This window comes from Phyllobates terribilis, unplaced genomic scaffold (assembly GCF_046119375.1).
Source record: "Phyllobates terribilis strain yellow unplaced genomic scaffold, ASM4611937v1 Scaffold_65__1_contigs__length_7625178, whole genome shotgun sequence".
In the NCBI taxonomy this organism is placed as follows: domain Eukaryota; kingdom Metazoa; phylum Chordata; class Amphibia; order Anura; family Dendrobatidae; genus Phyllobates; species Phyllobates terribilis.
Window position 1 is genome coordinate 2,453,018 of NW_027362825.1, and position 15,406 is coordinate 2,468,423.

Consider the following 15,406-nt stretch of genomic DNA (forward strand, 5'->3'; position numbering starts at 1 on the left):
AGAACTTGGCTTACCTCCAGCATGCCCAGAGACTTAACCCGCGCCAAGCCCGGTGGTCCTTGTTTTTTGCTCGTTTTGATTTTGTCCTTCATTTTCGCCCGGCTGACAAAAACGTCAAGGCGGACGCCTTGTCTCGATCCTTTCTGGTATCTGATCTCGAGGAAGATCCGAAACACATCATCGATCCCGCCAGAGTAATGCAGGTGGCTCCCGTGAGTCTAAATCGTCTCCCTCCCGGAAAGACGTTTGTATCAGTACCTGATCGGGAGAAGATCCTTCACTGGGGTCACTCGTCTAAACTGGCTGGCCACGCTGGCCAGAAGAAGACCCTCCAACTTATTTCCCGGCACTACTGGTGGCCTACCCTGCACAAGGATGTAATAGACTTTGTTTCTGCCTGTGTGTCCTGCGCCCGCAACAAGGTTCCGAGACATCTGCCAGCCGGTCGCCTCCTTCCGCTCCCAGTACCTGCTGCCCCCTGGCAGCATATTTCAATGGACTTCATAACTGACCTCCCACTCTCTGCCGGTTGTACGGTCATTTGGGTGGTCGCTGACCGCTTCTCCAAGATGGCTCATTTCGTTCCCCTGCCAGGCCTCCCGTCTGCACCCGAGCTAGCTAGAGACTTTATTCGTCACATCTTCCGTCTTCATGGCCTGCCCCTCCACATCGTGTCGGATCGTGGGGTACAGTTCACCTCACGCTTCTGGAGAGCCACTTGTAAACTACTAGACGTCACCCTGGACTTCTCTTCCGCTTACCACCCACAGTCCAATGGTCAAGTGGAGCGGATCAATCAGAACCTGACCAGTTACCTACGGCACTTCGTTAATGCCCACCATTCTGACTGGGTGGATCTCCTACCTTGGGCCGAGTTCTCTTACAATAATCACGAGAGCGAATCCTCCTCCAAATCCCCGTTTTTTGTAGTCTTTGGTCAGCATCCTCGGATTCCTTTTCCTGTCTCCACCTCGGTGGACAACCCGGCTGCGGAATCTCTCGTTAGCAAATTTTCCTCCATTTGGGAGAGTACCCGATCCGCACTCCTTCAGTCGTCCGAACGGATGAAAAGACACGCTGACAAAAAACGCCTGGATCCTCCTCAATTTCGTCCAGGAGATAAGGTCTGGCTCTCATCTAAATATGTTCGACTCAAGATACCTTCTTACAAGTTAGGGCCTCGGTTCATCGGACCTCTGGAGGTCACCAGTCAGATCAACCCGGTGGCCTATAAATTGAAACTCCCGGCCAACTTACGGATCCCTAACTCCTTCCATGTATCTCTCCTCAAACCTGTGGTACTTAACTCTTTTTCCAAGTCTACAGGTACGCCTCCTGCTCCGGTTTCTGCTGAGGACGAGTTTGAGGTAGAGAACATTCTTGCCACCAAAAGGGTAAGAGGAAAGACCTTTATTCTGGTAGATTGGAAGGGGTTTGGTCCTGAGGAGAGAACGTGGGAGCCCCGGGAGAACATCCATGCCCCTCTCATCCTAGCTAAATTTCTGTCTGGCCTAAAAAAGGGGGGGCCTAAAGGGGGGGGTACTGTAGTGCCGGCGTCCCTGCCCTCTGCTAGGCAGGGACGCTGCTCCCCTCACCGCTCTGCCCCGTGCCCGGCGTCCCTCTCCCGCTCTGCTGTCAGCGCGCGCTCCTTCCCGGCGTCCTCCTCCCGCTCTGCTCTCAGCGCGTGCTCCTTCCCGGCCCCTGTGCTTAGGGCGTGCGCGCGCGCGCTCCCCTCCTCTTAAAGGGGCCGCGCGCGCCGTCCTAAGGAGTCCCCGGCCAATGGCCGGAGGACTTCATCATATATAAGGCACCTCCTCCAAAATGGAGGTGCCCGAGCAATGTTGTTTGCACCTGTGTCTCACCTGTGCTTCAGCCCTCAGGTCCCGTTGCCAGTTACCTGCCAGTTACCTGTCAGATTCCTGCCTGATTACTTGCTACCTGTCTGCTAGTCTGAGGTCCGACGGTCTGCCTTACTACTCCTGTCAGTCTGTCTAAGGACCAGCCTGCCCGCTCACCTGGGAGCGCACCTCAGCTACCTGCCTGCTTGCCTGAGGTCCGACGGTCTGCCTTACAACTCCGGTCAGTCTGTCTATGGACCAGCTTGCCCGCTCACCTGGGAGCGCTTCTCCGTTACCTGCCTGCTTGCCAGCCCGGAGGCTCCGCTGTCACGTGCTGTGACCACCAGCTACTCCAGACTCTTGCCCGCTCACCTGGGAGCGCTTCTCCGCTACCTGCCTGCTTGCCTGCCCGGAGGCTCCGCCGTCACGTGCTGTGACCACCAGCTATTCCTGAGACTCTCGCTTGCTCACCTGGGAGCACACATTCTTCATCTGCCTTGCTAGCCTACCTGGAGGTTCAGCCATCACAGGTCGTACCTACCCTTTATCCAGAGACTGCCCCGATCACTTGCCGTGTCCTCCTGCCCGTACACCCAGAGACTGTCCTGGTCACCTCCTGTGACTACCTGCCTGGTCGCCACCCGCTCCCTTACAAGGACCGCCCCCTTGTATTGTAGCCCAGAGGTTCCGCCTCCCAGACCCGTTACAGGAACTTTGACATAAAGAGGATTGACGCACAACTCGTGGGGACGGCAAGACTTGGACAGCAGCCCCTTGTCCCCCCCCCTTGTCCTGCTGTCACCATAGTTACCCAGTGCCCAGTCAGCGACATGTAACGCCCCTGTCCATGCCTACTCGTCCAAGTGTCTGTGGTGAAATGCACCCTGTCACACACAGAGTTTCTCAAAGAAGCGGTGATGTTGTGTGCGACATGCTGGTGGAGCGCAGGCACACCTTTCTTTGAGAAGTAGTGCCGACTGGGCATCTGGTACTGGGGCACTGCGACGGACATAAGGTCTCGAAAATCCTCTGTGTCCACCAGGCGGAAAGGCAGCATTTCTGTAGCCAAGAGATTGCAGATGGTGAAATTCAACCTCTTAGCTTTCTCATGGCTAGGAGGAAATGGTCTTTTACTTGTCCACATCTGAGGGACCGAGGGCTGGCTATTGTGCTTAGACGGGGTTGATAAGGGAGTCCCCGGCAAACTGCCGGTCTGTGAGGAAGATGCAGGCGGACATGTTAGGTTGCCTTGATCCAAAGGTGGTGCTATCGATGTCGGACAGCGCTCAACACCAGCTGGTGTTACCACCTCCAAAGAAAATGATGACCTGCCAATCACGCTGGCTGTTGCGGGTAAAGAGGTGGCAGGTCTGCGCCCCAAAACAGGTGTGACTGCTATCCCCCCAGTCACAGAGGATGAAGAGGCCGCGGATGCACAAGATATGGCAGACGGTGGTTGGCCCGGCCGGCTAGGCCGCATTGTAGCACACTGAGCTTCCCACTGCAACTTATGCTTCATGTCCATGTGCCGGTTCATGCATGAAGTACTCAAACTATGTATTTTTTGGCCTCTACTTAGCTTTTGCTGACAAATGTTACAGATAACACGAGTTGGGTCATCTTTATCGATCTGAAAAAATGCCCAGGCTATGCAAGGCTTAGCACCCATGCGACCTGAAGAGCCACCACGACTTGTGGTGAGAGGCAGAGTTGTGTTTGAGGATGCAGTTGTTGACGTGCTTCCAGTACTACGTCTCTGTCCAGGAAGGCGCAACCTGACCTCGTCGTCACTAGCATCTTCCTCCACCTCCTCTGCTGAACTCATCTCTTGGCTGACTGTGGGTTGACAGTAAGTGGGATCTCCGACCTCATCATCATCACCCTGTGCGTTATCACACCCGTCGTCCTCAGAGCCAACCTGTTCCTGCCCTGACAAAAAACTAAAGTTGTCGCTCCAATCAGGTATTTGAGTCTTATCATCGTCTTCCTCATTGTCTCCACCAACAGGAGTTACAGTTTGGGAATGAGGGTCTACATTATGGTCAGAACCTTCTGCGTCTGGTCCTGGATCCGACTCATAAAGATTCTGGGCATCAGTGCAGATCATTTCCTCGTCTGGATTCACAGAAGCGCTGAAGTCGACCTCTGATTCCCAGGCTATAGTATGAGTAAACAGCTCTGCAGACTCAACCATCTGTTCTACCTCATACTCAGACGGGCAGCTGGAGATTTGGGTGACACCTTTGAGGACTGGAGTATTTGTGATGTTGAAGTTGATGTGGAGGAGAGCCCACTTAAAGGAGCACTTGATATCCGTTGAAGCACCTGCTGTTTTTGTGCCTCATCTGGAATTTGTAGCGATTGGCGTGGCCGTAAGAAAGGGATCTTATCACATTGTCCGCTAACAGAAGTAGACATTTTAGTTTGGCTGGAAGATGGTCTTTCTTCTGCAGATGTTACTGTTGCTTTAACACCTACCCCACGGACACAACCTTTTTTCCCCTTCCCAACACGCCTATTCCTCTTTCCACCAGCAGCAGGCCTTTTTCCACTCATTTTGGTGGTTAACTAATTCACAACTCTGGAGTTGTTTGCACAAAAAAACAATGGATGGTAACCGAGCAGAGCTGAGTGGCCAAACTGTGATATTAGGCCAAAACTATTGGCTTGGTTAGATGCAGAAAAAAATTATTTTGAATTTGCAACCTGATGGAGGTCAGTATAGATGGACTAATACAACAAGTCCCACACACAGCTAGAAGCCCAAATATTTTTTCAGAGGTACTGTAGATGCAGATAAAAATTAGTTTTAATTTGCAACCTAATAGAGAAAGTCCGACACACTACTAGAAGGCCAAATATTTTTTCAGAGCTAGATGCAGAAAAAAATTATATTCAGTTTGCAACCTGATGGAGGTCAGTATAGATGGACTAATAGAGAAAGTCCGACACACTACTAGAAGGCCAAATATTTTTTCAGAGGTAGATGCAGAAAAAAATATATTCAGTTTGCAACCTGATGGAGGTCAGTATAGATGGATTAATAGAACAAGACCCACACACAGCTAGAAGCCCAATATTTTTTCAGAGGTAGATGCAGAAAAAAATATATTCAGTTTGCAACCTGATGGAGGTCAGTATAGATGGACTAATAGAACAAGTCCAACACACTACTAGAAGGCCAAATATTTTTTCAGAGCTAGATGCAGAAAAAAATTATATTCAGTTTGCAACCTGATGGAGGTCAGTATAGATGGATTAATAGAACAAGACCCACACACAGCTAGAAGCCCAATATTTTTTCAGAGGTAGATGCAGAAAAAAATATATTCAGTTTGCAACCTGATGGAGGTCAGTATAGATGGACTAATAGAACAAGTCCCACACACTGCTAGAAGCCCAAATATTTTTTCAGAGGTACTGTAGATGCAGATAAAAATTAGTTTTAATTTGCAACCTGATGGAGGTCAGTATAGATGGACTAATAGAGAAAGTCCGACACACTACTAGAAGGCCAAATATTTGTTCAGAGGTAGATGCAGAAAAAAATATATTCAGTTTGCAACCTGATGGAGGTCAGTATAGATGGATTAATAGAACAAGACCCACACACAGCTAGAAGCCCAATATTTTTTCAGAGGTAGATGCAGAAAAAAATATATTCAATTTGCAACCTGATGGAGGTCAGTATAGATGGACTAATACAAGTCCCACACACTGCTAGAAGCCCAAATATTTTTTCAGAGGTACTGTAGATGCAGATAAAAATTAGTTTTAATTTGCAACCTGATGGAGGTCAGTATAGATGGACTAATAGAGAAAGTCCGACACACTACTAGAAGGCCAAATATTTTTTCAGAGGTAGATGCAGAATAAAATATATTCAGTTTGCAACCTGATGGAGGTCAGTATAGATGGACTAATAGAACAAGTCCCACACACTGCTAGAAGCCCAAATATTTTTTCAGAGGTACTGTAGATGCAGATAAAAATTAGTTTTAATTTGCAACCTGATGGAGGTCAGTATAGATGGACTAATACAAGTCCCGCACACAGCTAGAAGCCCAAATATTTTTTCAGAGGTACTGTAGATGCAGATAAAAATTATTTTTAATTTGCAACCTGATGGAGGTCAGTATAGATGGACTAATAGAGAAAGTCCGACACACTACTAGAAGGCCAAATATTTTTTCAGAGGTAGATGCAGAAAAAAATATATTCAGTTTGCAACCTGATGGAGGTCAGTATAGATGGACTAATAGAACAAGTCCCACACACTGCTAGAAGCCCAAATATTTTTTCAGAGGTACTGTAGATGCAGACAAAAATTAGTTTTAATTTGCAACCTGATGGAGGTCAGTATAGATGGACTAATAGAGAAAGTCCGACACACTACTAGAAGGCCAAATATTTTTTCAGAGGTAGATGCAGAAAAAAATATATTCAGTTTGCAACCTGATGGAGGTCAGTATAGATGGACTAATAGAACAAGTCCCACACACTGCTAGAAGCCCAAATATTTTTTCAGAGGTACTGTAGATGCAGATAAAAATTAGTTTTAATTTGCAACCTGATGGAGGTCAGTATAGATGGACTAATACAAGTCCCGCACACAGCTAGAAGCCCAAATATTTTTTCAGAGGTACTGTAGATGCAGATAAAAATTATTTTTAATTTGCAACCTGATGGAGGTCAGTATAGATGGACTAATAGAGAAAGTCCGACACACTACTAGAAGGCCAAATATTTTTTCAGAGGTAGATGCAGAAAAAAATATATTCAGTTTGCAACCTGATGGAGGTCAGTATAGATGGACTAATAGAACAAGTCCCACACACTGCTAGAAGCCCAAATATTTTTTCAGAGGTACTGTAGATGCAGACAAAAATTAGTTTTAATTTGCAACCTGATGGAGGTCAGTATAGATGGACTAATAGAGAAAGTCCGACACACTACTAGAAGGCCAAATATTTTTTCAGAGCTAGATGCAGAAAAAAATTATATTCAGTTTGCAACCTGATGGAGGTCAGTATAGATGGATTAATAGAACAAGACCCACACACAGCTAGAAGCCCAATATTTTTTCAGAGGTAGATGCAGAAAAAAATATATTCAGTTTGCAACCTGATGGAGGTCAGTATAGATGGACTAATAGAACAAGTCCCACACACTGCTAGAAGCCCAAATATTTTTTCAGAGGTACTGTAGATGCAGATAAAAATTAGTTTTAATTTGCAACCTGATGGAGGTCAGTATAGATGGACTAATAGAGAAAGTCCGACACACTACTAGAAGGCCAAATATTTGTTCAGAGGTAGATGCAGAAAAAAATATATTCAGTTTGCAACCTGATGGAGGTCAGTATAGATGGATTAATAGAACAAGACCCACACACAGCTAGAAGCCCAATATTTTTTCAGAGGTAGATGCAGAAAAAAATATATTCAATTTGCAACCTGATGGAGGTCAGTATAGATGGACTAATACAAGTCCCACACACTGCTAGAAGCCCAAATATTTTTTCAGAGGTACTGTAGATGCAGATAAAAATTAGTTTTAATTTGCAACCTGATGGAGGTCAGTATAGATGGACTAATAGAGAAAGTCCGACACACTACTAGAAGGCCAAATATTTTTTCAGAGGTAGATGCAGAAAAAAATATATTCAGTTTGCAACCTGATGGAGGTCAGTATAGATGGACTAATAGAACAAGTCCCACACACTGCTAGAAGCCCAAATATTTTTTCAGAGGTACTGTAGATGCAGATAAAAATTAGTTTTAATTTGCAACCTGATGGAGGTCAGTATAGATGGACTAATACAAGTCCCGCACACAGCTAGAAGCCCAAATATTTTTTCAGAGGTACTGTAGATGCAGATAAAAATTATTTTTAATTTGCAACCTGATGGAGGTCAGTATAGATGGACTAATAGAGAAAGTCCGACACACTACTAGAAGGCCAAATATTTTTTCAGAGGTAGATGCAGAAAAAAATATATTCAGTTTGCAACCTGATGGAGGTCAGTATAGATGGACTAATAGAACAAGTCCCACACACTGCTAGAAGCCCAAATATTTTTTCAGAGGTACTGTAGATGCAGACAAAAATTAGTTTTAATTTGCAACCTGATGGAGGTCAGTATAGATGGACTAATAGAGAAAGTCCGACACACTACTAGAAGGCCAAATATTTTTTCAGAGGTAGATGCAGAAAAAAATATATTCAGTTTGCAACCTGATGGAGGTCAGTATAGATGGACTAATAGAACAAGTCCCACACACTGCTAGAAGCCCAAATATTTTTTCAGAGGTACTGTAGATGCAGATAAAAATTAGTTTTAATTTGCAACCTGATGGAGGTCAGTATAGATGGACTAATACAAGTCCCGCACACAGCTAGAAGCCCAAATATTTTTTCAGAGGTACTGTAGATGCAGATAAAAATTATTTTTAATTTGCAACCTGATGGAGGTCAGTATAGATGGACTAATAGAGAAAGTCCGACACACTACTAGAAGGCCAAATATTTTTTCAGAGGTAGATGCAGAAAAAAATATATTCAGTTTGCAACCTGATGGAGGTCAGTATAGATGGACTAATAGAACAAGTCCCACACACTGCTAGAAGCCCAAATATTTTTTCAGAGGTACTGTAGATGCAGACAAAAATTAGTTTTAATTTGCAACCTGATGGAGGTCAGTATAGATGGACTAATAGAGAAAGTCCGACACACTACTAGAAGGCCAAATATTTTTTCAGAGGTAGATGCAGAAAAAAATATATTCAGTTTGCAACCTGATGGAGGTCAGTATAGATGGACTAATAGAACAAGTCCCACACACTGCTAGAAGCCCAAATATTTTTTCAGAGGTACTGTAGATGCAGATAAAAATTAGTTTTAATTTGCAACCTGATGGAGGTCAGTATAGATGGACTAATAGAATGATGCTATGCCCAAAAGATTTTACTTCACTAGGTGCAGTAAAAAAATTGATATTCTATACACAGGTGGTATATCTTGCAACACAGATAGGCTACTCCACTGACTAACACACTCTGCAATAGGCCGAAAAGGATTAGCTTTGCTAGATTCAGCCAAATGCTGTGAAAAAAACTTGCACAGCACTGGCACAGACCTGCCTGGCAAAAACTGATAGGAACCCATGTAACCTAGTCCTGAAAAGGACTCCAATTACAATTAGTCTTTACTCCCACAACCTATCTATTTAAGAGCACAGACCTCCCTGATAAAAGTCGTAGGAAATGCTGTAACCTAGTCCTTAAAAGGTCTGCAATCACAACTATTCCCTACTCCCAAGCTATCTGTATATTTGTGCGAAAATTGGCTTGAAATTAACAAGGTATAGCGCACACAGCAACAGCGGTGCCGTCTAACACGCAGCTGCAGCAGTGAGAAAATGGTGGCGACGGGGAAAATGGCTTGGTCTTATAGGGCAAGGACATGTGACATACACTGCCAATGACACATGCCCTTGCTTGTGTGAAAAAAAGCACTTCGCTCCGTGTGTGCGCTGCTGATAGGCTGACAGATTGCACCTCCCCACTGTAAATGCGGGAAAGAGAAAAAAAAATGGAGATCTTCATTGTTCCTGCAGAGATACATCCCCTGACCCTCCTCCCACCCCGCTGTACACTCAAACTGCGTATTAACATTAATTTTCATCATTACTGAGAAAAAATCCAGTTATGATTTTGGTGCACGAACAGTTATCGAACATAACCTCGAACAGCCGAATTTTTCTCAAATTGTTTGTGTTCGCCGAACGGCTCGAACACCGCCCAAAACAGCTCGAATTTGAGATTGGCGAACAGTTCGAGTAGAACAACGCTCATCTCTATTCCTAGCAGCTATTTTACCATGAAGGCCTGCTGCACAAAGTCTCCTCTTAACAGTTGTTGAAGAGATGTGTCTGCTGCTAGAACTCTGTGTGGCATTGACTTGGTCTCTAATCTGAGCTGCTGTTAACCTGCAATTTCTGAGGCTGGTGACTCAGATAAACTTATCCTCAGAAGGAGAGGTGACTCTTGGTCTTCCTTTCCTGGGGCGGTCCTCATGTGAGCCAATTTCTTTGTAGCACTTGATGGTTTTTGCAAGTGCACTTGGGGACACTTTCAAAGTTTTCCCAATTTTTCGGACTGACTGAGCTTCATTTCTTAAAGTAATGATGGCCACTCATTTTTCTTTACATAGAATTAGTATTATGACAAGAAAAAAGCAGCTAACAGTCTATTCAGTAGGACTATCAGCTGTGTATCCACCTGACTTCTGCACAACACAAATGATGGTCCCAACCCCGTTTATAAGGCAAGAAATCCCACTTATTAAACCTGACAGGGCACATCTGTGAAGTGAAAACCATTTCCGGTGACTACCTCTTGAAGCTCATCAAGAGAATGCCAAGAGTGTGCAAAGCAGTCATCAAAGCAAAAGGTGGCTACTTTGAAGAACCTAGAATATAAGACATATTTTCAGTTGTTTCACACTTTTTTTGTTAGGTATATAATTCCACATGTGTTAATTCATAGTTTTGATGCCTTCAGTGTGAATGTACAATTTTCAAAGTCATGAAAACACAGAAAAATCTTTAAATGAGAAGGTGTGTCCAAACTTTTGGTCTGTACTGTATATATATGTATATATTATATATTTCATATTTTTCGGACTATAAAAGACGCACTTTTTTCCTCCAAAATTTTTCCAGATGCAGGAAAGCAACCCCAGAACATAACAGAGCCTCCTCCATGTTTCACAGTAGGGACAGTGCTCTTTTCTTGATATGCTTCATTTTTCGGTCTGTGAACATAGAGCTGATGTGCCTTGCCAAAAACTTCCATTTTTGCCTCATCTGTCCATAGGACATTCTCCCAGAAGCTTTGTGGCTTGTCAACGTGTAGTTTGGCAAATTCCAGTCTGGCTTTTTTATGAATTTTTTTTTTACCAACAATGGTGTTCTCCTTGGTCATCTCCCACGAAGTCCACTTTGGATCAAACAACTACGGACGGTGTGCTCTGACACTGATGTTCCTTGAGCTTGAAGTTCACCTTTAATCTCTTTAGAAGTTATCCTGGGCTCTTTAATTACCATTCGTATTATCCATCTCTGATATGTCATCAATTTTCCTCCTGCGGCCACGTCCAGGGAGGTTAGCTACAGTCCCATGGATCATAAAATTTCTGAATAATATGTGCAACTGTAGTCACAGGAACATCAATCTGCTTGTAGATGATCTTATAACCTTTACCTTTAACATGCTTGTCTATCATTTTCTTTCTAGTCTCCTGAGACAACTCTTTCCTTTGCTTCCTCTGGTCCATGTTGAGTGTGGTACACACCGTGTCACCAAACAGCACAGTGAGTATCTGTAGCCCTATATACAGGCACACTGACTGATTACAAGATTGTAGACACCTGTGATGCTAATTAGTGGACACAACTTGATTTAACATGTCTCTTTTTTCATATTATTTTCAGGGGTACCATCATTTCTGTCCAGGCCGATTTCATGAGTTTAATTTTTTTAAAAATTCTGTGGAAGCAGGGTTGAAAAGCAATGTCTAACTTTCATAGATTTTTAATTTATTATTACTTTTGTCAGTTTCAAGTTATTTCTGTGACCATTGTGGGTTTTTCTTTCATTCAACGAGGGGTACCAACAATTTTGACCACGTGTGTGTGTATATATATATATATATCTCCACACATACATACACACACACACACACACATATAGCGTATGTATTTCTTCTTTTAGTGGATGTAAACAATTCCTAAACCTGCTCACACATTTGAAGTCTCTCTAAAAATGCTTTAAAGGGGTTGTCCATCCTTAGTACAAGTATGCTGTCAGAGTGTGGTCATGCACGTCTAGTCGGCACGTGACCGCATGTATGCAAATCACATAGTTGCAGTCATACACCCACCACCAGAGAATCCATGCAGTGTGCTCGCTGAGAGGATTCACAATTCTACAGTAACATAGGCTACAAGTCTGCATTCATTCTAAGGCCAGACAACCTGTTTAAATAACCTCTCCAGAGAGAAAGAGGACAAGGACTCTAGTGCCACCTACTGGATGTACCAATCCCAAACGTCAATATTGAGCCTTTAACATTGTCACATGGATAAGAAGCCAAACTAGACACATGTTTCATGGTGTTTGATCCTCATCAGTGCAAAGCAAGAGAACTGGTGAGTAGATGGCACTAGAGTTCTAGTCCTTTTCCTCTATTTGCACATTTAAATTGCAAGAGAATCATTGCATGGCCTGGAAGTCTCCTTACGACAATGTGGCGCTCTCCACAGAGAAACCTTACCTCTTAAAAAGCTGTTTAAGATGAACATGTATTCCTAGTATCTGTTAGGGTTCAGCTATAATCAGTGACTCCAGCTGTGCTGCACTGTGTATTGGGTCTTTAGGTAGTAACCTAATGTCCTATGATGGGCATAGCTTGCTGCTCTATACCTAATCCAAGAAACTCAACGGGGACTTGTCGTCAGTAGGTTTTCACCTCCAACTGTAAAGTAGCTGTAAAGACCCAATACACAACTTTGTCGTAGAGAGGCGATTTCCCTTCACATTTTCTATACTAATGAGCTACAAGTAGAGCGGGGCAGTCCATGCACAGTACGGTCCTGATGAAGAAGGCTGTCAGTATCTGGCATTAGCTGATTAGCTTGCAGACAGGGCTAGACATTGACAGTCTTCTTCACCAAGACAACCCATCGGGAGGGGAAAATGGGCAACTTAGACAAGAGTGACCTGTCAGTCAATGACACAGGCAGGTGGAGACAGAGGGGAGATGAAAGTGTAGTTTCAGCCCCGTTTCACTAGCGGCTCATTTGCAAAATACAGATGTGCAAAGAACTTCTAAAAAAAAAGTGGTAAAAAAAGACAAATAGACCACTGTGTAATATAATTTATAATTATTATACAATTACTAAATAACAAAACTGATCACATGTGGTAATAAAAAATGTAAAAATAATGAATTTAAGTATATTGACTAATAAAGACTTGTCAGTGCGGTGGTTTATGTCCTTCACAATAGTTTAGGAATGAATGTCCATGTCATTTTACACTGATTTCATGTTCTTTAATTACATACGATAATACTGTGCAAAACAATTAGGCAGAAGTGGAAAAATATTGCAAAATAAGAATGCATTCAAAAATAGAAGTGTTAATTATGCAGTGTTAATTCATAAAAAAACTAAGTGAATGAACAAAAGAAAAAGCGGAATCAAGTCAATATTTGGTGTGACCGCCCTTTGCTTTTAAAACAGCATCAATTCATCCAGGCACACTTGCAAAAAGTCAGGGATTTTCTAGGATTATAGTCAGGTGTATGAGTAACCAATTATACCAAACAGGTGATACCGCTCATCATGCAAGTTGAAATACAGTCATTGACTGAAGCAGAAATAGCTGTGTAGGTAGCTTAAAGAAGGTGAGTTTGTGGAAAACCGTTTTAGATCACAGATCATATACTATGTCAATATTGAGCACAGCAGCAAGACACGAGGTAGTTATCCTGCATCAGAAGAGGTGACTGCAGACTTGTGAATCCAAACGATTCGCGCACTGTGAATGCCAGTGCCTGGTGGTCATGGGACCACAAGTATGCAATTTGCATACTCCCGGCTACATTTTGACTATACGCATCTGGCCTTGCTCTATACACTGGCCGCGGCCTCCCTCAATGCAAACTAGTTGGCATGTGACCGCATGTATGCAAGTCACAGTGACTGAAGACTTGTGTAACGGGTCTGGGAGGTGGAACCACTGAGCAACTATACAAAGGGGCAGTCCTTGTAAGGAAGCGGGTGACACCCAGGGAAGGCGGGCAGGCAATCACGGCTAGTGACGGGGACAGTCTCTGGGTAAGAGGGCAGGAGGTCACGGCAAGTGACGGGGACAGTCTCTTGACAGGCGGGTAGTCACGGCAAGTGATGGCTAAGCCTCCAGGTAGGCTAACAGGCAGGTAGCAGGTGGACGCTCCCAGGTGAGCGGGCAAGAGTCTCTGGACGGGCAGGTGGTCACAGCACGTGACGGCAGAGCCTCCAGGTAGGCTAGCAAGCAGGTAGCAGGTGAGCGCTCCCAGGTGAGCGGGCAGACGGATCCATAGACAGACTGGCAGGGCTGGTAGGCAGACTGTCGGACCGCAGGAATGTCAGCAGATAGACACGTATCAGGCAAGTATCAAACAGGAAACTGGCAGGTAACTGGCAGGTATCTGGTAACGGGACCTGAGGGCTGAAGCAGAGTGATAGGCTATGCAACAACATTGCTGGGGCACCTCCATTATGGAGAAGGTGCCTTATATATGGAGAGGTCCTCCGGCCATTGGCCGGGGACTCCTTAGGACGGTGCGCGCGGCCCCTTTAAGAGAGGGGGAGCGCGCACGCGCCCTAAGCACAGTGGCCGGGAAGGAGCGCGCGCTGCCAGCAGAGCGGGAGGAAGAGGTGAGGGGAACAGCGTCCCTGCCTAGCAAGAGGCAGGGACGCCGACGCTACAACTTGCACCTAAGGTTGGACAACCATTTTAAAGGCCAACTTCACACAGACATTAAACGGCTGTATTTTAGAATCCATATTACAACTAAAAAATCAGCAGCAGTTTGTGGGGTTTTCCAGTTTAAGGTAAATAAAGCTTAAATTATTACTATCATGTTATCCAAATCCAGAGGCTGAAAACTCATTAAAGGGGTAGTCTCATGTTATTAAATTGCTTTAAATTAGTTAGACAGCATAAACAATGGCAAGTTTTCAATTGACTTTTCTATCTGCCGTCATTCTCCTGCAATGAGAACTTTTATCTTACAGAATGTACATCTGGCTTCCAAGGAGCTTAACCACCAGACCCTTGCTGAGTATTTGCAGTAGTTAAATTTCAGAAGGGGAGTTAACTCAAGAGATACCAGCCAGCTCTCTCCAGCACATTGATTTCTATACAGCAGTTAGCTGCTCACCTCCCTCCCCTTCAGCACCTGACAGGGTTATCAGTCCAGCAAAATTTCAATCACCAGTATCCCCCCAAATCAGCAGTTTTTTTAATCACTGCTCTCACTTTCTTGAGCCATGTACAGTGGTGGCCAAAAGAATTGGCACCCCTGCAATTCTGTCAGATAATACTCAGTTTCTTCCTGAAAATGATAGCAATTACAAATTCTTTGGTATTATTATCTTCATTTAATTTGCTTGCAAGGAAAAACCACAAAAGAGAATGAAGCAAAAATCAAATCATTGATCATTTCACACAAAACTCCAAAAATGGGCCAGACAAAAGTATTGGCACCCTCAGCCTAATACTTGGTTGCACAACCTTTAGCCAAAATAACTGCGAACAACCGCTTCCGGTAACCATCAATGAGTTTCTTACAATGCTCTGCTGGAATTGTAGACCAATCTTCTTTGGCAAACTGCTCCAGGTCCCTGATATTTGAAGGGTGCCTTCTCCAAACTGCCATTTTGAGATCTCTCCACAGGTGTTCTATGGGATTCAGGTCTGGACTCATTGCTGGCCACCTTAGAAATCTCCAGTGCT